Raw genomic sequence first — 22,004 nt, forward strand, 5'->3', positions numbered from 1 at the left:
TGACAGAATTCTGTCCTTTTGGGCCGGAACGCAATATCTAGTTTATCCAAAAAAGTGTACAACTGTGAGCATTGCACATGGGCATAAGCGTGTGAGTTTCATGCTTTTGACATAAATACATTTGCTGCAAAACGATAATTGTCACAGTTACTTCCCAGAACATAGCAGGGAGTTCTGGTTCCTCTTAAAATGTGCACCCAAAAATTAGGTTCAGAAGTCCGGGATTTAATTATTTTTCAAAATTGTACACAGTAAATTATCAGTCTGTCTAGAAATGTGCTTTTTGTCCATTGTGAATCAACAAAAGGTTGTCTGGTCCCACCTCCTTCTCCTCCTTGCAGCTCAGGAGCAATCTCTGCCCCCTTCCTTCTGGCAGAGGCCATTTATGATCCTTCCTGATTAGCATCTCCTTGCCTTGGAGGAAGTCCATTGTGTTCTTCCCACAGCAGCCCAAGTTCTCCTCCCCTCTTAATCATCACATGGGTGTGAGTTCCTGGTCTAGAGAGCGGAAGGAAGGTGCCTGGCCCTGTGGGGGAAGTTGTTCTACTGGTTTTGGCTTGCAGTCAGGCTTAATTTAAATGTCATTTGTTACATTTTTCTTGGTTTAAATAAACTTTTAATTTTAAAACAAGCAGCTAGAACACTGATTCCAGACTCTAAAGCATGAGGTTTAAATAGTTACAACCTAGGTTACTCTTGATAACAGGTCACTTAGATTTCAGACATTAAATGTTAGTGATACAAGTTTACAGTTTTAATGCAGGCTTTTGAAAACAGTCATTCAGGCGGCCGCTGGTACTGCGCCCACATTTTGACAGATCCCACAGGAAGGCAAACTTGTGCTGTGGCTGTTTTGATGACCAATTTAGCTTTCCAGGATATTGCAATTTCACAATGATTTCTTGAATTCAGTAAAATGTGGCACCCAGCAAGAATATTGGATGTTTGTGGGTGTTTTGTACCAGCACTCTGCAGTTTCAGCAACCAGGAAAAGATTTAAAATGCAAGATTTCGGATTTCTTTCAGCAAGCACTGCTTTTCATGCAGCCTCCATTTTTACTTGTTGGGCAGGCCAGTGACATGTTTCAGGAGGATTTTGATAATTCTTGCACCATCAGCACCCAGTGATGCCGCAGGGCAGAGCATAAGTGGGTTAATACAACCCACAAACCCCCCCTCATGACTTGACTTTTGACCACCCGTCAAGGGGAAGTCGGGCGATTGGGATGTTCTGTTTTTCTTTTTGGTCCAAGTGGCAAAATTCGTCTGCTTCTCCCATCAGCGCTGGATCGACAGGTTCTCCTCGCCGGTTCCGGATGAGAGTATGGAGCGATACGCCGGGCCCCTTGGGTCGCTAGTTTGTTTGTTTGTTTGTTTATTTATTTGTATGGCGCACCTTACCCAGGGGCAACAGGGCGCAAGCAAAAAGATAATTCGAAGCTTACAATGTTGCAGAAATATACACTTTGAGGTAGTAATAAAAATAATCAGAATTACAGGAATAAAAAATATACAAATCTTCATATATACAAAGTCAATATCTATGCAGGGGTAAATATACGGATATGTACAGGGCTGTTAGAGGCGGGTAAACCTAAAAGAATATTCAGGATTTCAGAGGTAATAAGGAATAAGAGGTATACAAGTCTTCAAACATTAAAAGTCAATATCTATACAGGAGGTAAGTGTACAGAAGTGTGCGGGGCTGTTAGAGGCGAAGGCAGAAACACAAACAAGAGTATCACTATCTATACATAGGTGTAGGAAAGTGCAGCTAAATACAAGGGTTATTGGAGTTAAGGTGACTGATGAGGTGTCTTCTAAAGTGCGAGTATGGTTGGTCAGCTCTTAGGTTGTGAGGCAGAGAGTTCCAGAGCGTGGCAGCTTTCACCGGGAAACTGTTCCCACCAATGGTGGAGAGTTTGAATCTGGGGATTATCAGACGGTTGGAATTGATAGTTCTTGTTTGTCGGATGGAGGACTTTCTCTTTACCTTGTCCATCAGATAACTGGGGGCGGCATTGTTGAGGGCTTTATGGGTTAGGGAGGCCAACTTTAGTTTGATTTTGTTGTCTGTAGAGAGCCATTTCTGTTGGCGTCTAGTGGTTGAGATATGATCTCTCTTATTAATGCCAAGGGCAGCTCTCAAGGCATTGTTTTGTAGGATTTGGAGCCTGTGGATAATGGCTTTGTTGGCACCGCTATAGAGGACATTGCAATAATCAAGCCTAGATAGTATGAGTGCTCTTGCCAGGATCAGGCAGCTGTCATTGGATAGGAATGGTCTGCCTGCCCTTATTAATTTGCAAGTGTACGCAGTGGTAGATGCTAGTGAGTTAACCTGTTTAGTGAATGACATAGTGGCATCCAGATAAAAGCCAAGGGTTTTTACTTCCCTGGATACTCTGATGAGATTACCATCTATGTTGAATTCGGCATATTCACGGCCTAGTTTTTTGATATTAGCAGGGGTACCTAAGATGATGAGCTCTGTCTTGTCATCATTCAAGCATAGACCATGAGATGCCATCCATGCCTGAATGATGAGATATACCCTATTCACCAACTCACTGTCCTTACTGTGATCCCCTGAAAGTGGGAGGAGAATCTGAGTGTCATCAGCATAATTAGTGTAGGTGACACCCAGATGGTCAGTTCGTCGAACAGGGGTTTGGTGAAGATGTTATATAGGGTGGGGGAGACGCATGAGCCCTGCGGGACTCCGCAAGTGATAGGAGAGGGGTCTGCTGCTGCTGAAGGGGAGAAGACTCTCATAGTTCTCTCACTCAGAAAGGATTCAATCCATTTGATAGCTTCTGGGGAGAAATGAGCAGCTGAGTCAAGGTGTCTGCAGAGGACCTTGTGGTCGACGAGGTCGAAAGCCGCGGAGAGGTCAAGTAAGAGGAGGAGTGCTGTCTTGCCCTTGTCCCTCAGGTCATCAATTTGGGTTTTCAGATCAATGAGGGTGGTTTCCGTGCCGTGTAGTGGGCGGAAACCTGATTGTCTGGCGCCTAGTAGCTTGTGTAGTTCTAGGTATTTTTGAATCTGGACATAGGCAACTTTGTCCAAGATTTTCATTAGGAAGGGTACAGTTGTGATGGGTCGGTAGTTGGTAGGGATGAGGGGATCGAGCGTCTGTTTTTTGAGGAGGGGGAGTACCCAAGATTGTTTTAAGTTGGAGGGGATACTGCCTGAGGAGAAGGAGGCGTTTATAAGTTTAGAGATAAAGGGTGACAGGTCTCTGGCTGCGTCCTTTATTATGTGTGCAGGGCAGATATCGCCTTTACAGTTTGATGGTTTAAGAGAGAGGATGATTTTCTCAACCTCAAGTGTGGTAGTTTTAGAGAAGGTGAATGAGTTAGTGTGTGTACTTGGTGAGACTTTAGGCGGAGATGTGAGAGGGTTAGTGAGGTTTAGGGAATTTTTTTTAGATGAATTTTATTTTGTAGGGTGTTTATTTTATTTGCTAGTGCTTGTTAGATGTCTGTGCACCAGGTCTGGTTCTTGGTGCAGGTGTCGGGTGTGGCTGTGGGTGACTCAAGTTCCTTTAGTATGGAGAAGAGCTCCTTCATACTTGAGTTGGAGTTGGCAATGCGGATGTTATAGGAATTCCGTTTAGCTAAGCAGATTTCAGCTTTGTAATGACGAGAAATAGTGTCCAGGATGGCTTTCTTTTCACTGGAGGGGCATGATTTCCAATCAGCTTCACATTTGCGCTTTTTTAGACGGAGGACTTTGAGTTCGGGTGTGTACCATTTGTTTAAATGGGTTTTAGGCTTACTGGAGCGAAGTTTGAGTGGGGCAATTTTATCCATGGTAGTTAACATGATTTTATTATATTCGTGAACTAGTGTGTTGGGATCTAGATTGTCTGGCAATGCGTTTAGGGTTGGAAGGATAGCTGGGATGATTTTTTCTATTGAGATATTTTTCTTGTTTCTTGTGAGGCAGGGTGGTGCCAGTGACACAGTTGTGGTAGGTGATCTAGAGGTCAATAGGTTAAATGAGACCAGCGAATGGTCGGTCCAAGGAAGTGGTGTGGTGGCGGAGATGACCGCTGAGCAATTGGCATCAGCAACCCAGTCTAGGGTTCTAACCTTCAGATGGGTGGGTAGGTTGACTTTTTGTGAGAGTCCGAGTGATGAGATCGTATTGGCTATGGTAGAGGCATGTATGTCTGCTGGGTCGTTGAACCCTAGATTAAGGTCCCCTAGTAGCAGTAGTTGTGAAGTGGTTTTCGCATTGTTAGAAATTAGGTTGTGTAGATCTTCCTCGAAGGTTCCAAGTGGACCTGGAGGTCTGTAGATCAGGTGGATAGTGAGGGATTGGGTATTGTTTATGGAGAGTTTGGCGGTGAGGGATTCACACGATTGCAGAGTTTGGGTCGGGGCTAGTCTGAGAGCTAAACTTACTTTCGATATGATGGCGATGCCACCGCCCCGGTTACCTACCCGGTCCTGCCTAGATATAGTGTAGCCGTCTGGGATGGCTAGCATTAGAGATGGGCCTGCTGCATTGTGGAGCCACGTTTCAGTTAGAGCAATAAAGTCTAATTTGACTTTGATAATTAGGTCTGCAATATCAAGGGCATGTGCAACCAGTGATCTGGTATTGAGGAGAGCTCCTTTGTAGGAATGTACATCCGTTTTTGCCGAGATGTTTGTATGAATGATAGGTTTGGACTTGGTTGTGGGGATAGTGGTGCCTTTGGTAGAACTTTTGGCTTCGCATTTGGAATCAGACAGGAATCTTCGGGGCGGCTCATGAAGTTTAGAGAGTCTTGCGCGAAGTTTGTTGTTTCTTTGGGTGGTAGTGCAAGGGTGGGAGGCAAAAGTTGTAGGACCCGACTTGCAATGATATCTTGGGTAGGAAGGGTCAGGATGGTAACTAGTTGGGTGAGACTAGTGCCTGGCTGGGGAGGGGGGGCTCCTGAGTCGGTATCCTGGATGGGAATGTCTAGGGATGCGGGCGTGGCCATTGCACAGAAGATGAGTAATATAGTTAGCATTTTCTGCAGTACTGCGCTGGCGTTATGTGAGCAGGGTGGGAGTAGCAATGTGGGTGTTATCTGAAAAAAGGTGGCTTTGTAAACGGAATATGCGCAGGAATAGTGGTAGGCAGCAAATATGCAAAGGGGTAACACCTAACTTCAAATAGCACAATTTGGCAAAAATGCAGTGGGGTAACACCTAACTTCAAATAGCACAATTTGGCAAAAATGCAGTGGGGTAACACCTAACTTCAAATAGCACAGTTTGGCAAAAATGCAGTGGGGTAACACCTAGCTTCAAATAGCGCAGTTTGGCAAAAATGCAGTGGGGTAACACCTAACTTCAAATAGCACAGTTTGGCAAAAATGCAGTGGGGTAACACCTAACTTCAAATAGCGCAGTTTGGCAAAAATGCAGTGGGGTAACACCTAGCTTCAAATAGCACAGTTTGGCAAAAATGCAGTGGGGTAACACCTAGCTTCAAATAGCACAGTTTGGCAAAATGCAATGGGGTAACACCTAAGAGTCCTGTGGTGCACATAGGTTATGCACTTTGGTTGCTATTTCCTGGGGTGTCACAGACGCACATAGTGCTGGAGACAGTAGGTAGCTGGGAGTAGTGCAGTATTGTTGGCTGAAAGTTACCTGGAATAAGATGGGCAGAGGGTAGAGTCGGGCATGAACAGGCACAAGAACAGGTGGCAGGTGGCAGCATTAGCTTACCTGGAGCGGTGAGGGCAGAGTTCCTGGCCCCTGGCCCCTATGGCTCCGAACAGGCTCTCAACAGGCCTTTGTATGGCCTTCGTAGGGCCGCCGGCGCATCCGCCTGCCGGCGGATGTAGGGAGCTGGATATGCGAGGCTTAGCCTCGTTGTGGCGCCGCGATGCGCTCGGCATGCGGGGGACAGGCAGGAAGTAGGACAAGGCCAGGCAGGCCTTCGTTGCAGCTTACCAGCAGTTTCGGGTTCCAGCGATGGGGAAAGGGCTCCTGCCCTCTTCCCTTGGATGGGACGACGAAGTGGGGGCCAGACAGGCTCTCAACAGGCCTTTGTATGGCCTTCGTAGGGCCGCCGGCGCATCCGCCTGCCGGCGGATGTAGGGAGCTGGATATGCGAGGCTTAGCCTCGTTGTGGCGCCGCGATGCGCCCGGCATGCGGGGGACAGGCAGGAAGTAGGACAAGGCCAGGCAGGCCTTCGTTGCAGCTTACCAGCTGTTTCGGGTTCCAGCGATGGGGAAAGGGCTCCTGCCGTCTTCCCTTGGATGGGACGACGAAGTGGGGGCCAGACAGGCTCTCAACAGGCCTTTGTATGGCCTTCGTAGGGCCGCCGGCGCATCCGCCTGCCGGCGGATGTAGGGAGCTGGATATGCGAGGCTTAGCCTTGTTGTGGCGCCGCGATGCGCCCGACATGCGGGGGACATGCAGGAAGTAGGACAAGGCCAGGCAGGCCTTCGTTGCAGCTTACCAGCTGTTTCGTGAAGTGGCTACCTCGGTCTGACTCAATCCTTTGGGGTAGTCCAAAACACAAGAAGATGTGATTGATCATCAGGGCAGCTGGTGTTTCTGCCTTGCAATTTGGGGTCAGGAGACATTCCACCCATTTAGTGAACAAGCATGTCACCGTCAACATGTACTTGTTCCCCCTGGAGGAGCGAATCACAGGCGCAATAAAGTCGACTTGTAAATCTGGAGAGGAGCACAGTGTGTGAATGATGTTGGCTGAAATTGTGCACACACAGGACAACCCTTCATGTATTGGTCGAGGTCCTGCCCCATGGGTGGCCAGTATTCAACCTCTCTTAAGATTTCTAGTGTCATATGAAACCCCTGATGACCGGCTGTGGCCGCATCATGGGCGTGACTTAGCATCAGGCTTTAGAATGAGGTGGGGAACACCCACTGGTCATGGAAGTCACCATCCCAAAAAGGACCCAACAATTCTCACTGGAAGTTAAAGTTAAAAGAGGACAGAAACTAAAAAACCCTGACACCCATATTCAGCTTAATTACCACTTCCAACAGCAAGGGTTGGGGGTAAACTCAACACCACTAGTCAACGTTTCTTAAGGATAGTGGTTAGAGTATCCAACATGTTTGTGGCCTCCAGCCCAGATTCCGAGTGGGCGGACGCCTCTATCATCTTACCGTTCCCGTTCGCCTGCTGCAGTGCTTTGACCTGCTGATTAGTGGATCCCTGGGCTCCGTCCCTGCCTGCTGACAGTGAATGCTCTGCTGGGAGTAGTGACCTTTGCCTCCCCACCAGCTTGCCCTGGAGCCTCTCCTCTGTGCCTGCCCCTTTCACCTAGGGCTCATCGGCACTGGTGTGGCCTCCCGTCCGGATTCTGAGTTGACCTGCACCTCTATTAACTTACTGCTCGCCTTCTGCAGCACATCCACCTACTGCTCAAGTGGATCCCGAGGTTCCAGTCCTGTCTACTGGCCATCCACTCTCTCATCCCCCTTCGTCTGACCTGGACCCTGAATTGTAGCCTGCTGTCTCTCTGCTGGCCATCCCCTACCTCACCCCCCTTTTTCTGACCTGGACCCTGCATTGTAGTTAATTCGGCAGCTACCTCAATTCTTTTACCTGAGCTTTGAAGACCACCACCTGTCTTCCTTGGACAGAAGTGACACCTTCCATTACAGCCCTATCCTGACTCTTCAATGAGGGACCCCAGAACCTCCTCTATCTCATAGTGCCTACTGAGCCTATCCTTAGCCCTGATCTATTGCCAGAGGATGTTGATCATCGCTGCTCTCTTATCTCCCCCTTGCCCTCCCCCCACACTGTTCTCAATGATTTCAACCTTCAACTTCCTACTCCTCCTCATCTCTCTCCCCTTCTCGCAATCCTTGACTCCTATCTTCTCTCTCTTCTCCCCTCCTCTTCTACTCACTCTTCCGGCTCCACACTTGATCTCATCTTTAACTCTACTTACTCCTCCTCCCCTGTTTCCTCTTTACCCACTTATCTGTCTGACCATACTCTGCTGTCCTTCTCACTTACTCCTTGCTCCCCTGCTCCCACTTCCGCACCCCTCTCCACTTCTTTCACCCGACGTGACCTACAAAACTTTAACCCTTTACTCTTCTTTGACACTTGCTTCATCCCTTCCACCCCTCTCTGACTTCTCCTTTCTCCCAACTGACCTTGCCATTTCTTCTCTGTCCTCCTCTCCAACCTCTAGTCTCGATCAACTCTATATCCTTTCTTCTTTCCACCCTACTCGTAAGCCTTCTCAACCCTGGCTTTCCCCTCACCTCCTAATCAAGAGGCATCTTTTCTGCCGTTTCGAGCATTGCTGGCTCAAATCCCCTACTCTCCCTAACCAAACTGCCTACTTTTCATATCACTCGCTTTATGACTCCTGCCTTAATTCAGCTGAACACTCCTACTAGTCTAACCTCCTTCACTCCCAATTCTCTCATCCTTATCGTATCTTTCAAACCCTCTCTCGTCTACTCCCCCCGCCCCCTCTTGACCTCTCTTCTACTTCCCCTCTCTCTTCATCCAAATTTGCTAACTTCTTCTCTGAAAAAATTATTTCTCTTTGCCATAAAATGATCTCCTCTCCTTCTTACTCACATCCCCCTCCCTCCTTGCATTCCCCCTCGGTTTGTATGTCTGAATTTTCTCCTATCACTTCCTCTGACGTTTCTCTCCTCCTAACCAAATCCCACCCTACTGCTGCCCCTTCGGATTACATACCTACCCTTCCTATTCAAAAGGTTTACCCCCTTCTTATTCCGTATCTAACCTCCTTCTTCAATAATTGTCTCTCTACGGCCACCTTACAACTGCCTTTAAGCATCTAGACGGGATTATGAATATTAGCATGTACCACACTTAGATGGAATTCTTAACTTTAGCCTGCGTCACATCTAGACAGAAATGTGAATGTTAGCTTGCGCCACTTAGATGAAATTCTTAACTTTAGTCTGCATCGCATCTAGATAGAAATGTGAATGTTAGCTTGCGCCACTTAGATGGAATTCTTAATTTTAGCCTGCATCACATCTAGATAGAAATGTGAATGTTAGCATGTATCACACTTAGATGGAAATCTTAACTTTAGCTTGCGTCACATCTAGACGGGATTATGAATATTAGCATGTACCACACTTAGATGGAATTCTTAACTTTAGCCTGCGTCACATCTAGACAGAAATGTGAATGTTAGCTTGGCCACTTAGATGAAATTCTTAACTTTAGTCTGCGTTGCATCTAGATAGAAATGTGAATGTTAGCTTGCGCCACTTAGATGAAATTCTTAACTTTAGTCTGCGTCGCATCTAGATAGAAATGTGAATGTTAGCTTGCGCCACTTAGATGAAATTCTTAACTTTAGTCTGCGTCGCATCTAGATAGAAATGTGAATGTTAGCTTGCGCCACTTAGATGAAATTCTTAACTTTAGTCTGCGTCGCATCTAGATAGAAATGTGAATGTTAGCTTGCACCACTTAGATGGAATTCTTAATTTTAGCCTGCGTCACATCTAGACAGAAATGTGAATGTTAGCGTGTACCACACTTAGATGGAATTCTTAACTTTAGCCTGTGTCACATCTAGATAGAAATGTGAATGTGAGCTTGCGCCACACTTGGATGGAATTCTTATTGTTAGCTTGCATCACATCTAGACGGGATTATGAATATTAGCATGTAGCAAACTCAGATGGAATTCTTAACGTTAGCTTGTGTCACATCTAGATAGAAATGTGAATGTTAGCATGCAACACACTTAGATGAAACTGTGAATGATGGTAAGTGCAACACTTGATTGGAATTGTGATCACTAGCCTGCCTCACATCTAGACAGAATATTGAAAATTAGCAACGATGGAATAGTGAATGATAGCAAACATCAGACATAGACATAACTGCAAGGACAGCAATGCCAACTAACTAATCCACTAACAATTTCATCCCTCTGCATACACTTCTCAAACTCTAACCAAACACAACCACAAGCCTAAAACGCAGCAATCCGCACTAACTTCACTACACTGCAACAACAAAACAAACCCCACATAGACTTGCACAACAGAACACGACGGGACGGGACGGACCCACCGGGCTGAGGCTGCCATCAGCACATCACTGCTCTCTTGCACTTTTCCTGCTTATTCCCACTAACTCACCCCCCTCCCTCTTTAAGAGCCGCCAGAGCGCCAGGGGACCACTCCTGTGGTGATAGTGCGCGGTACAAATATCCTTTAACATTAACAACATTAACATGCCACTATTACCCCTATCCTTAAGAAGCCTTCTGCTAATCCCCTTCTTGCATCTAACTTTCGCCCAATTTCACTTCTTGCTTTTCTCTCTAAACGACTTGATTGCCTAGCCTCTTCTCAACCACTCTCTCCTTCCTCCTTTCAATCTGTCTTCCGCCCAAAACATTCCACTGAATCTGCTCTTACCTATGTCCTTAACACCCTCCTTACCACTCGCTACGCTAAACAATCCACTAAGCTCATCCTCCTTGACCTCTCTGCTGCTTTTGATACTGTCGATCACCCCTTACTTCTCAATACTCTTTCGTCCTTTGGCTTCAACGCCTCAGTCGTTAACTGGCTCTCCTCTTACCTTTCCCACCGTACTTTCGCCGTCTCTTGGGGCGGTTGAACCTCCTCCACCTTCCCTCTGGACTATGGTGTTCCCCAAGGCTCTGTCCTTGTACCCTTCTTATTCTCTCTCTATACTTTTCTTCTCGCTCCTCTCATCTCCTCTTTTGAAATTTCTCACCATTTCTATGCAGATGACACTCAGCCCTTCCTCTCCTTTTCTTCCTTTTCTCCTGATCTTCATCTAAATCTCACCTCCTGACTCATCACCATTAAAAACTGGATGTCTTCTTATTATCTCTCTCTTAATACTGACAAAACTGAGGTCTTATTCTTCCCTTCTAACACCTCTTCAATATCTGTAAAGTCTGTTCTTCTCTTACCTTCCATGCTACTAAACTCTTAATCTCCTCCCTTATCTTTTCTCACCTTTTCTATTGCTCTTCTCTCTTTTCCAGTCTCCCTACCTCTCATCTTGTCCCCCTTAAATCCATCTAGCACTCTGCCATCCGTTCCCACTTTCTTCTCTCTCCCCATGACTCCATCTCCAACTCACTTTCCAACCTAGGCTGGCTTCCTTTCCATTCCCAACTTAAATTTCACTTCCTTTGTCTTGTCTTTAAATCTCTTCATGACCTTGCCCCTCCTTACCTCTCCTCTATTCTCTCATTCTATACCCCTTCTCGCTACCTGTGTTTGGCTGATCTCTTCTTACTTTCTGTCCCCCCTCCTCCCTGTTCCTCGTCTAGTTTCCGCTCCTTTTAGCTCCTTGCCCCCCTTCATTGGAACTCCCTCCCCCTCACTATCTGCTACACTTAGACCTATTCTACCTTCCGTTCCTTCTTGAAAGCGCTCCTTCGCTCCCCTCCCTGACTCCTTCCTCCCTCCCTTTCACCTTTTCTTTCTCCTCCTAATACCCTTTCCTTGCTCCTCTATCTTCCCTGTCTCCCCATGATCTCCATCCTCCCAACTTGAATCATGTATACTGTTATGGCTTCTGTGCCTTGTTTGTTGCTTCCAGGTTGTTAAACTGTAAAGCGCTTTGGAGTAAAGCGCTATATAAATAACAATAAAATACAAATACAAATACAAATTATGGAAACGTGGCACTGTCAAGAGAGGATTTAAACAGGGAAGTAGGATATGGAACAACAATGGCACCTATGAGTTTCACTATGTGTAGGAATAGAGGGTAATCACGCTGACTATGCATGATGCACACATGGCAAAATCTGGGGCTAATACCGGAATATATATAGTGCTGAAAAGAACTGCTGGACATTGGTCAAGCCAGGGAAATCCCTGGGAAGAACTCCAAGAGCATTTAAGGAATGTTAACAGAGACTCTCTGGAGACAGCCCATAAGGCTGAGCCGCTGTGACCAGGAGAAGGGAATCACTCCCCCGGCCTTACCTTTTATTGAATCAGAAGCCATTGCTAACGATTGTTGAAGAACAGCCTAAGATTGACTAAGTTTACAAGGAGACAGGAGTCATTATCCTGGTGCTATTTCTGTTTGTTAAAACCTTCTTCTGATTAGTAAGTGCAGGTTAGAGTTGCACAGAGCAGAGACTCTTTAGTTGGACTACAACCCTGAAGATGAGCAGCCGAGTTATTTTTCAGTTAGGTAGGGCCAAGCCTTTAGAGTAGCCAAGTGCATATGAAAACTACAGCAATTGTTCATTTTTGCAACGCAAGAGCATTAAGATGCAGGACCTGATAATCACGCTGAATACGCTACATGTGCTTCATCCTTGGTGCACACACAGAAAAATCTGGGGCCAAGTGCAGATGCAGTCTGCAGCAGTATCTTGTTTAACCAATCTGGTGCAATCAGGATCAAGGAGAATCCTCAACCTGAGAAGGGTCTCTCACCACGTTATATGTGACCCGACCCCTAGGCAAACACAGAGCAAAAGTGTGAAGTCAAGTGCAGACGGGTGGACAATGATTTCATGCAGCTAAAGACATTGCTCCATAAGCAGACACCTGCAGCGCTGCGCAGTCCGACTAGGAGTTTCTCCTAATTGAACAGTCGATGGCAAGATCAAAGTAGTTTGCTGATCACATGATCCTGGGAGGATCTTGCATGGTGACATTCCAATGAATGTATCCTCGCCAACATCCCAGTACGCTTAGGAACGGCACACAAGGATTTTAGGGAAATGTCTTTGTCTTCTGGGAGTTAATGCAGGGAACTGAGGACTACTAAGATGTGAAGGTTTCCTCTCAGGCCCTGGTTGAACTGGGCCATCTTTTTCTGAATAGCTGGTAAATGCAGAATCAAGCTTTTGGGTACAATCAAGAATAGTCTGGAGCAGTGAACTATTTTGGCTCGGGGCACCTCACTTTATGTGACATATTAAGGAAGTGCAGAATGGGTTTTAGCATGTGGAAGGAGTAGCACAATTTACTTGGGATGTTTTGAATTTGAAGGGTGATTGAGAGCAAGTCGTAACATACGTGACTTTTGATACACATTATATGTACATCTGATTTCTAATGTAATGCATTGCTGGTACGGAGCATTACTAATAAGAGCAAGACTATATACAATTCAAACAGAGAATGGCTCAACTTTGTCTTTCAATCCTCTTCTAGCAACTACACCTGCAAACACAACTGCAGGTAAGTGTCCATTGTCTTTATTCTGTGTACTGACCTGGAGTGTTTCCACTGAGTAAAGGAGGAGAGCAGATAATCCTGGCCGCCTATTTCTGAATACATTTTAACCGGAGTGTTTGGCCTTTGGAGGTGTGGAGAGTGAAGTATAAACTGAAATTTTAAATTGTAAGAGAAATAAGGCTCTGAACGCCTCCACTTTATGTGGCGTATTTAGGCAGTTCACAATAAGGCGAAGCATTTGAATGTGGTAACGCCCTTTCCTGTGTTGTCTTTATTCTGAAGGGTGAAAGTAACCAATACAAAATATATATGGCTGCTATAACACACCATATTTAAATCTGGTTTGTGAACTAATAGGTTGCTGTTAGTGAAATCTAATAGTAAGGGGAGCACTAGTTCCGATGCACAGAGTATGGCTCAACTTTGTATTTCATTCCTGTTGTGTGTGTCATTCCTGTTGTGTGTGGGACATATGGTCCAAACGAAAACAGTAAACATACATTTGCATTGCCGGCTTGGAATATGTCAGCTGAGGTAACAAGCAAAGCAATGTGCTTGCATTTTACAGAGGAAATCCCATACAGACACAGGACTCCTTTCCAGATATTATGTATATGCTTGTTTTCTGTAGCACGACTGCTAAATTAACTCATGACGCATTCAGCAATAGTTAAATAATTACACCAGTGCATGGTCTAGCATGAAGTCAACATTGTGTACTTTTAGACAGCAACCGTTGGCCTGGGGTGAAAAGGAAAATGTGTCCAGGATAATGACAGAATGTTACACCTTCCAAATCTACTAGATCACATGGCTAAACCATTGCTAAATTTAGTGGAGATATTTAAGGGCAGTTTATGGCTCATTAAGAGTATGAAGATGCCCAGAGGTTGGAATAGTTGCATCTAACCAGACCTCAAAGTGATGATCAGCAGTGAGGATAAGATGTTCAGCAACATTGATGCACATAGAGGGTAACGTGAAAATGCTGAAAGACCACGAAATCTGATTTTCTGGGTTAATAATGTGGAGGCAGTCGTCATGAAGTGGAGCTGGCAGAGCCTACAATGCACTGGGGAGGCCCATAACTTAAGCGTGTGATCACTAGAGAACATGTTTAACACTAGATATGTGAGGGTGAGAGCATGAGTACCATCACGCAGAAGAGACGCTTTCAGCTGAAGATGGATCCCTGTCTCCCTCATCAGGAACTGAGTGACTTGTGTGGTGGCTGCTGGACTCATGTTAGAGCCCTTTCACTAGGGTGCACCCTATCAGAAAGGCACATTTCACTTAATTAGAGATTTCTGCCACACTGGGGTGAACAAATGTTTGTTCCCTCAATGACTTACACGTGCAAAATGAATAACACAGACTCTCTCCAGACAGGGAATAAGATACAAAAGAGCAGGCTGCTAGAGTTCAAGGAAATGTTTATCTAGATCTCTGAGAGCGCTGTGACAAATTATCGCTACATTACATTTTTTTACAGTAGTATGACGCAATTAACATAGGATACTATGTCGATTCCGGATTGGTCTGTTGCACGCTGTCTCAGGTGTCGGTGGCATCTATTCCTCCGGGTTGGCAGCTTGGTTGGCGGGAGGATTGACGTTAGACATATGTGCTCCGGATGGGTGAAGGTCAGGTCGCTGTGAAACACTGTGGTTACTATCTAAGCTTATCTAATTCATTCACTAAATTTTAGTGGTTTAAAAAGAATGTCAGTAGTTTATCATGTCTTCTATAAAAGTCATTCAGGTGCCCATATTATCTAGATTTACACAAGTCATAGGTTAAGGGTCTTGACCACTATAATACAATGACCAGAGTGTATTTTACACATGCAAGAATCTCAAGTATGTGGCATTTGTTAGTACTGGGCATGATATACTGCAGCAGGGATCTAATGTTAGTTAAAGGTTTGCTGTGTGGGCATCACGGTATGGTCAGTGGTCTGGCACATGAAAGGAATATCTTACAGGGACACAGGGTTAGAATGGCAATACGTTTTCACTAGCGAGGGTAAGAGGGCAAGGACACTTTTGTGGAGATGGGTGAGCTATGTGCTTAGCTCATTTTTGTTCACATGCAGGATAGTGATCTCAGAGGAAAAGAGATGTGTTACATTTATTATTTGTTGCAAGCACCTCCGGCTTCAGCGTGAGAATAGAGCTGTGGAGTTTTCCAGTCAGAGTGGGAACAAGGGTTGGGGCCATGTGCTCCAAGCTGCTGCTGCGGGGAAAGGGAGAGAAGCATTTTGTACTATCGCTGTGAGGCCTGGTCAACAAGATGGAGTCGAAAGGGGGTACAAAAAATGTATGCCTTGTGTCCTGCTCAGTGGTCCCATCTACGCGAATGTCACCCAAAGTTAACATTGCATAAGGGCGAGGGGCATACCCACTATTGGAGGCACTTGGTCCGAGTTTTGTACTGAGAAGTGAATGCTGCGAGGGGCCTACTGGCCCCTCGCTCCCACACACAATGTAAACTTTGTCAGGATGCCTTTACAACATTCCACTAAAATAAACCCTAAAGCCAGCTCGAGGAACAGAATTTAACCTAGGTAAGGGCCTCTTATTGAACTTCAGTGCCCCATCAACGACTGGTGTAGTCAGAAGCTGGCGGAGCCTGTTTCAACGGAGAGTAAAGATGACTTAATACTAAGGCGATTGAGCTGAGACGCAATGGATCTCTAAAGGCATGCCTTAAAAAGAATACGCGTCAAAGGCCACTGAGTTTTTTGGAGCCAGCAAGTGGAGTGACGGACACATAGATAATTCTTCGGAAGTGCAGAGTGTAACAATTAAAGGGATGCTTTCACTTTTCCACAGGGGGGGATCCTTCCATGTGAGGATAGGGAGATGAATCCGCAGGGTGGCAGAAAGTGGGACCTCACAGGGAGAGACTCCCCTCATGTTGATAAGGACTCCTTTTCCTCGATGGAATTCTCTAACGCTCTTACCATTGAGGCCATGATATATCGCAGGTCCTCAGAGATCTCACCTGTATGCACTACTGTTTGTTACTGCAATATTCACGTCCTTCATTGCTTAAGACTTGACATCACTGAGACGAGGAAGAATGGAAAGCACAGACACAGTGATTATAACTTATCTCCCCAAACTACTGAGAGAGGAACATTGAAGGAGTAATGCAACCTACGCCTGTTTTAGGTCCAGACAGTACCCCGAAGAGGCATGAAAAGTACTTCACTGACACAAAGGACGGATTTTGGCACTATGCTGGGGAGGAACCAGATACAAGACAAAAAACAAAAAAGGACTTGATGAAATAAACAGCTGGCATCAAGCAGAAGTTAGGACCTCGGACCATGACAGTCCTGCATATGAGCTGGTACTTGGAGGAGAAGGTAACAAGAAGAAGAAGCAGAAACAGCATAGGAAGCACTATGTGAGCCGGCAGGGAACCGACTCACTTAAGGACTGGGGAAGCCCAGGCGGTGGCATGATCTCTGGGAGTTGGACCATGCGGTCGAATAACAACCCTGAGGCTGTCAACCCAAAGACTCCGGGAGACACATAGTCGAACAAGAGCCTGAAAGAATAGCTACTGGAAGTGTTGATCGAGGAATGAAATCTTGAGAACCTGGGAAGAAGCAGAGATGTGTTCCCAGGACAGGCAAGGTAACAGGAGCTTCTGAACAACCTGGATTCCCACAGGTGTCTTCTTTTCGGAAATGCCTGGGGTACCCTGTTTTCCTTCCTGGCCTCGACACTCTAGGCACAAATCTGTAGGTTGTCTCCCCAAACCCTTTGAGGGTTACCAGTGTTTAGCCTTTTCCCTTTGCAGCCAGGTAGGTGCCCCCAGACAGGTGAGGTACCGTTTACGTTGGGACACCTGTGGGAACACGGGAAGGTAGGACATGTGGTGTTGGCTGTGTGTTTCGGTGGGTGGCAAGAGGGAAATGTCTGAAAATTGTAGTTTTTTCAACAAATTTCAGACTTTGCCAGGGATTGCCTGTAATACATTCTGGGGCGATTCGCGCAAGTTAGACCTCTGTTGATTCCCACGGGTGTCCTCTTTTTGGAAATGCATGGGGTTCCCTGTTCTCCTTGGTGGCTTTGACACCCTAGGCCCAAATATGTATGTTGTTCACATGAGCAAAATCTGCTCTGCCGAAAGGCTTGGGATTACCAGTGGGTTAGCCTTTTCCCTTTGCACCCAGGTAGGTGCACGCATGTGAGGTACCATTTTCATCGAGACACCTGTGGGAACGCAGGATGGTAGGACATGTGTTGTTGGCGGCGTGTTTCAGGTGGTGGCCATAGTGAAATGTATGAACATTTCAGAGACATTTCCTTCTGCACACCCACCGAAACACGCCGCCAACAACAGATGTCCTACCTTCCCGCGTTCCCACATGTGTCCCGACAAAAACGGTACCTCACATGTGTGGATGCACCTACCTCGGCGAAAAGGGAAAAGGCTAACCCACTGATAACCACAAACCTTTCGGCAGAGCAGATTTTGCTCATGTGGACAACCTACATATTTGGGCCTAGGGTGTCGAAGCCACCAAGGAAAACAGAGAACCCTATGCATTTCCGAATAGATACATGTGGGCAGCCCCCTTTCCACTAAAAACAACCATGGTGGTTTAGACACGCCCTGTTAAGACGGATTTCTGAACTCTGTCCTGGTGGCGCAGAAGTTCAGAAGGCCAACCTAATTACTTGGAACAGGGTAACCTCTGGACGAGCCAGACCAATCAAGGTAGAGATCGCGGCGGTCAAGACTAGGTCTCAAGAGGGGTGAGGGTGACTGAAAGCCCGCAATGAGCACACAAAGCAAGATCACTTACAAACTACTCCAAACAGTTGTTATATAAAAAATATATACACATTTATTTCAAGGCCTTTAAAACAATGACCGTAGCGAGAAAATCACAATATCGCGATAGTAAACCAACACATACCATATCAACACAATATATATACAAATACGACAGTCGCAAGCGTTATATGCACGAAATGTGTAGTCCACCTAAAAGGGAAGGAAAACATGCAGTGCGAAATAATGCTTAGACCCAGTTCGCCTTCAGCGGCACCTAACTAGATGGAAGTCCGAGCCCTGCGAAGAGTGGAGCCTTGTGCTCAAAGTACCTGCACGCGCTGGTGCCAACGGGCAAAAGGGGAGTCTCTTCGAAGGAAGTCAGGCAGTTCAGTTTAGTGCACAAAAGAAGAAGAACAAGTTCCGCGACTCAAGCGCAGCCTCCACAGTGGGCAGAAGCAGAGCGCGAGTACGGACAAGGGTGCTGTTTTACACAGCGGGGAAAAGCAATGGGCTCCTGCAGGAGGGCGTCCAGATCCTAGCTATGCTACTCACCGGTCCCCGATGCAAGCAGACCCAGGCTTCTCCACGTCAGTTTCAGCAGCTGGCAGGTTCAGAAGAGCAGGGAACGCCTCGTCGTCGTGTTGAGTAAAAAGACGTCCCAATCGAAGAAACCCGCACAGTTTGTTACCACAGCAGGGCAACGGAGCGGCCGTGTGTATCCGAGCCAAATGTACACTACTCACTTCAGACCTGGGAACGCCAAGTGTACGAAGCGTGTGAGAGTGACAAGGACTCGAAATACTACACAACCTGGCGGCGGTTACAGAGCAAGACTCCCGTATAAGCTGGTCAGTCAGCTGGATGGCCCAGAGACGCTTCCGAAGGCTTACTGGCAGGAGATGGTGAAGATGCCGAGAATAGCTGTTCCCGCTATTCCAAGGGTCGAAGTACCAGTACAGGCCTTCTGGTTCGATCAAAGGTGAAAAGGGTTTCACAAGGCAACAGCAGTGCAGAGGAGAAGTCCTTCAGCGGGTCACCAGCGATTCCTCGGTCCAGCCTCTTGGTTGCAGGATACTTGGCTCCTGTATTCCTTCGTTCGTGAGAACTCAGGAGATCGACCTGGTAGTGGTGTTTCCAGCCCCCTCTTATCCACGGTTCCCTTCGCGCTAAAACGGAGGGGACCCAATGGGAGATCCGCTCATCAACACTCACACCATTCGTGGACCAATCACGGACCACGGTGGTCCCAGGCATTCACACCACCCTAGACTCTCTGGCACCCAGGATGTGTATTGGGACCAGACATCCCAGCCCACACCCTGGAGGCACACACAAGACATGTAGAAGCCCGCGAAAGCATCTGTGTTTCGCGGGAAAGTACATGCCCAAATAAGGAAGGCCCCGGGTCGGCTCGACCTGGGGAAGGCGAAGGGAGCAAGACGGTCAGCGGACAGGACAAAGGAGCCTCGTGGTCTGGCCATTTTGGGAGCCAGGCCACCATTTTGGGTTAAGCGCGAGAAACGCGCTTAGAACACCAAAAGGAGCTCAAAACACAAGAAACGATCGCTGCCACCATTCCCGTCCCTGAATTACTTGCACCGATCAGATACAATCCTAAACGAGTATCTAGGGCCTGTAGAAGGCTAGAGACCCAAGAGAGCTGTAACTTAGCTTACAGTGCCCTCTTGTGTCATGTTGCACGAAAGCCGCAACATGATAAAAGAAACTACGGGAAACAGCGTTCCCCGGTACTGACAGTCTTAAGGGCATGTCAGTATCCCCGTAAGAAAGGAGCGAAAGCCCAGAGGAGTGCGGCAGAAGGCTGCACTTCTCTGGCAAAGTCAAGAATAAGGTGAAAAACAACAGCAAAAAGTTTAGGGGTTGCCACATGGAAGGAAAATTACCTACAATTACGAAATCTTTCCTAACACTCGCCCCTCCCAGACTATGGACAGGGGGAACTAATCCACCCCTGGATGAGTCTCTTGTTCAGGTCGGTTAAACATTCTGGACAACCCATCAGCATTGCTATGTTGGACACCTGGCCTATGCTCAATAGTGAAGTCGAAGCCTTGTAGACTTATGGACCACCTAAGCAACTTTGGATTCTCCCCCTTCATGTTCATTAGCCACTTTAACGGCTTATGGCCAGTTTGCACAGTGAAGTGGGTCCTATAGAGGTAGGGCCTCAGCTTGCTTAGGGCCCACACAACAGAGAAACATTCTTTCTCTACTGTGGACCATCTGAGCTCTCTGTCCTTAAGCTGGCGGCTAATAAAACCAATAGGGTGTTCCTTACCCTTCTCATCTACTTGTGATAGTACAGCTCCTATCCCAGTGTCAGAGGCGTCCGTCTGCACGATAAAAGGTCTTTGATAATAAGGGGCCCTGAGGACAGGGGCCTGGCACAAGGAGTCTTTTAAGCCATTGAAGGCCTTTTCACACTCGTCGGTCCAAGTTACCTTCTTGGGTTTCTTCGGAGTTGTGAGGGCAGTCAGAGGGGCAGCTATGGTGCCATAGTCTGCCACAAAATTGCGGTAATACCCCGTGAGTCCTAAGAAGGCTCTCACTTGGGTTTGCATAGTGGGGGTAGGCCAGTCTTGTACTGCTTGTACTTTACTGGGAAGAGGCTGTATCCTCCCTCCACCTACTTCATGTCCAAGGTAAACCACTGAGCCTTGTCCAATCTGGCATTTACTAGCCTTTATGGTCAAGTGTGCTTTCTGAAGAGCCTGGAGCACAATCCCGAGGTGTTTCACATGGTCTTCCCAGGTGGCACTGAAAACTGCTATATCATCCAGATATGCAAGACAGAATTCGTCCAACCCATTCAACACATGATTCACAAGCCTCTGGAAAGTGGCAGGTGCATTCTTCAACCCGAACGGCATTACCCGGAATTGGTAAAGGCCGTCTAGAGTAGAAAATGCTGTCTTCTCCTTGGCATGTTCTGCTAAAGCTATTTGCCAATAGCCAGCAGTGAGGTCAAACGTGCTGAGGTACTTGGAGGCACCCAAAGTATCCACCAGCGCATCTGTTCGAGGCAAGGTGTGTGCATCTGTCTTGGTGACAGCATTCAGAGCCCTGTAATCCACGCAGAACCTCAATTCAGAAGTGCCTGCCTTTGGAACCAAAACCACAGGGCTGGATTAAGGACTACTAGAGGGTTCAATCACCCCAAGGTCTAACATCTTGTTGACCTCGGTCTTAATATAAGACCGTACTTTGTCTGACATCCTGTATCCCCTACTTTTTGTAGGTACACTGTCTCCTGTGTCAATGTTATGCTTGCACCAAGGTGTCAAACCAGGCGACTGTGAAAACAGGGGGGAAAACCGCCTAAGCAAACTTTTCACCTCAGCCTGCTGATCAGAAGTCAGGTGAGGGGCCACTCGGACACCCTCAAAGGAGCTATCTGAAGGACCGCTTTGGAACAGGTCGGGGAGAGGTTCAGACTCCTCTTCCTCAACGTCTGAAGCCAGTAGCAGTGCTGGGATTTCGACTCTTGGGACGAAAGCCTTCAGCCTATTCACGTGAAACACTTTTGGAGCCTGTCCAGGCCTTCCAAGGTCCACTAAATAGTTAACCTCACCCAGGGGCTCCACCACTGTGTAAGGGCCTGACCATTTGTCCTGTAAAGCTCGAGGCCTTATGGGTTTCATGATCAGGACTTGCTGACCAGGTGTAAAGTTGATGAGGGAAGCTTTCTGGTCATACCAATGTTTCACCAGCGCTTGCCCTGCCTTCAATTTATCACTAGCCAAGCCCATCAGAAGTACCATCTGTTTTCTGAGCCCTAGCACATAATCAACTACGTTGGTAGTAATAGGGGGAGTGGGCATCTCCCATCCCTCCTTGACGATGGCTAAGGGTCCCCGTACGGGATGACCGAACAGAAGCTCAAAGGGGCTGAAGCCAACACCCTCCTGTGGTACCTCTCGGTAGGCAAACAGTAATCATGGTAAAAGAAGATCCCATTTTCTTCTCTGAGGTTCCTCCAGAGCCCCAATCATGCTCTTTAACGT

At 46.9% G+C, this 22,004-nt stretch overlaps 1 long non-coding RNA gene across 3 annotated transcripts in view; it reads left to right on the forward strand.

Moving 5' to 3' along the window:
- Positions 1 to 13,167: 13,167 nt before the first annotated feature.
- LOC138562527 (uncharacterized) overlaps positions 13,168 to 22,004 on the forward strand; it is a 173,500-nt gene continuing 164,663 nt past the window's right edge. For 2 of the 3 annotated variants that reach the window (XR_011299337.1, XR_011299339.1), the window contains exon 1: positions 13,168 to 13,185. This is a non-coding gene — a long non-coding RNA (uncharacterized lncRNA). The remainder of the gene's footprint in view (positions 13,186 to 22,004) is intronic. The other variant, XR_011299338.1, reaches the window with a different exon arrangement.

The sequence above is a fragment of the Ambystoma mexicanum genome, unplaced genomic scaffold (assembly GCF_040938575.1).
Source record: "Ambystoma mexicanum isolate Mex_15411 unplaced genomic scaffold, UKY_AmexF1_1 Mex_scaf56, whole genome shotgun sequence".
Taxonomy (NCBI): Eukaryota; Metazoa; Chordata; class Amphibia; order Caudata; family Ambystomatidae; genus Ambystoma; species Ambystoma mexicanum.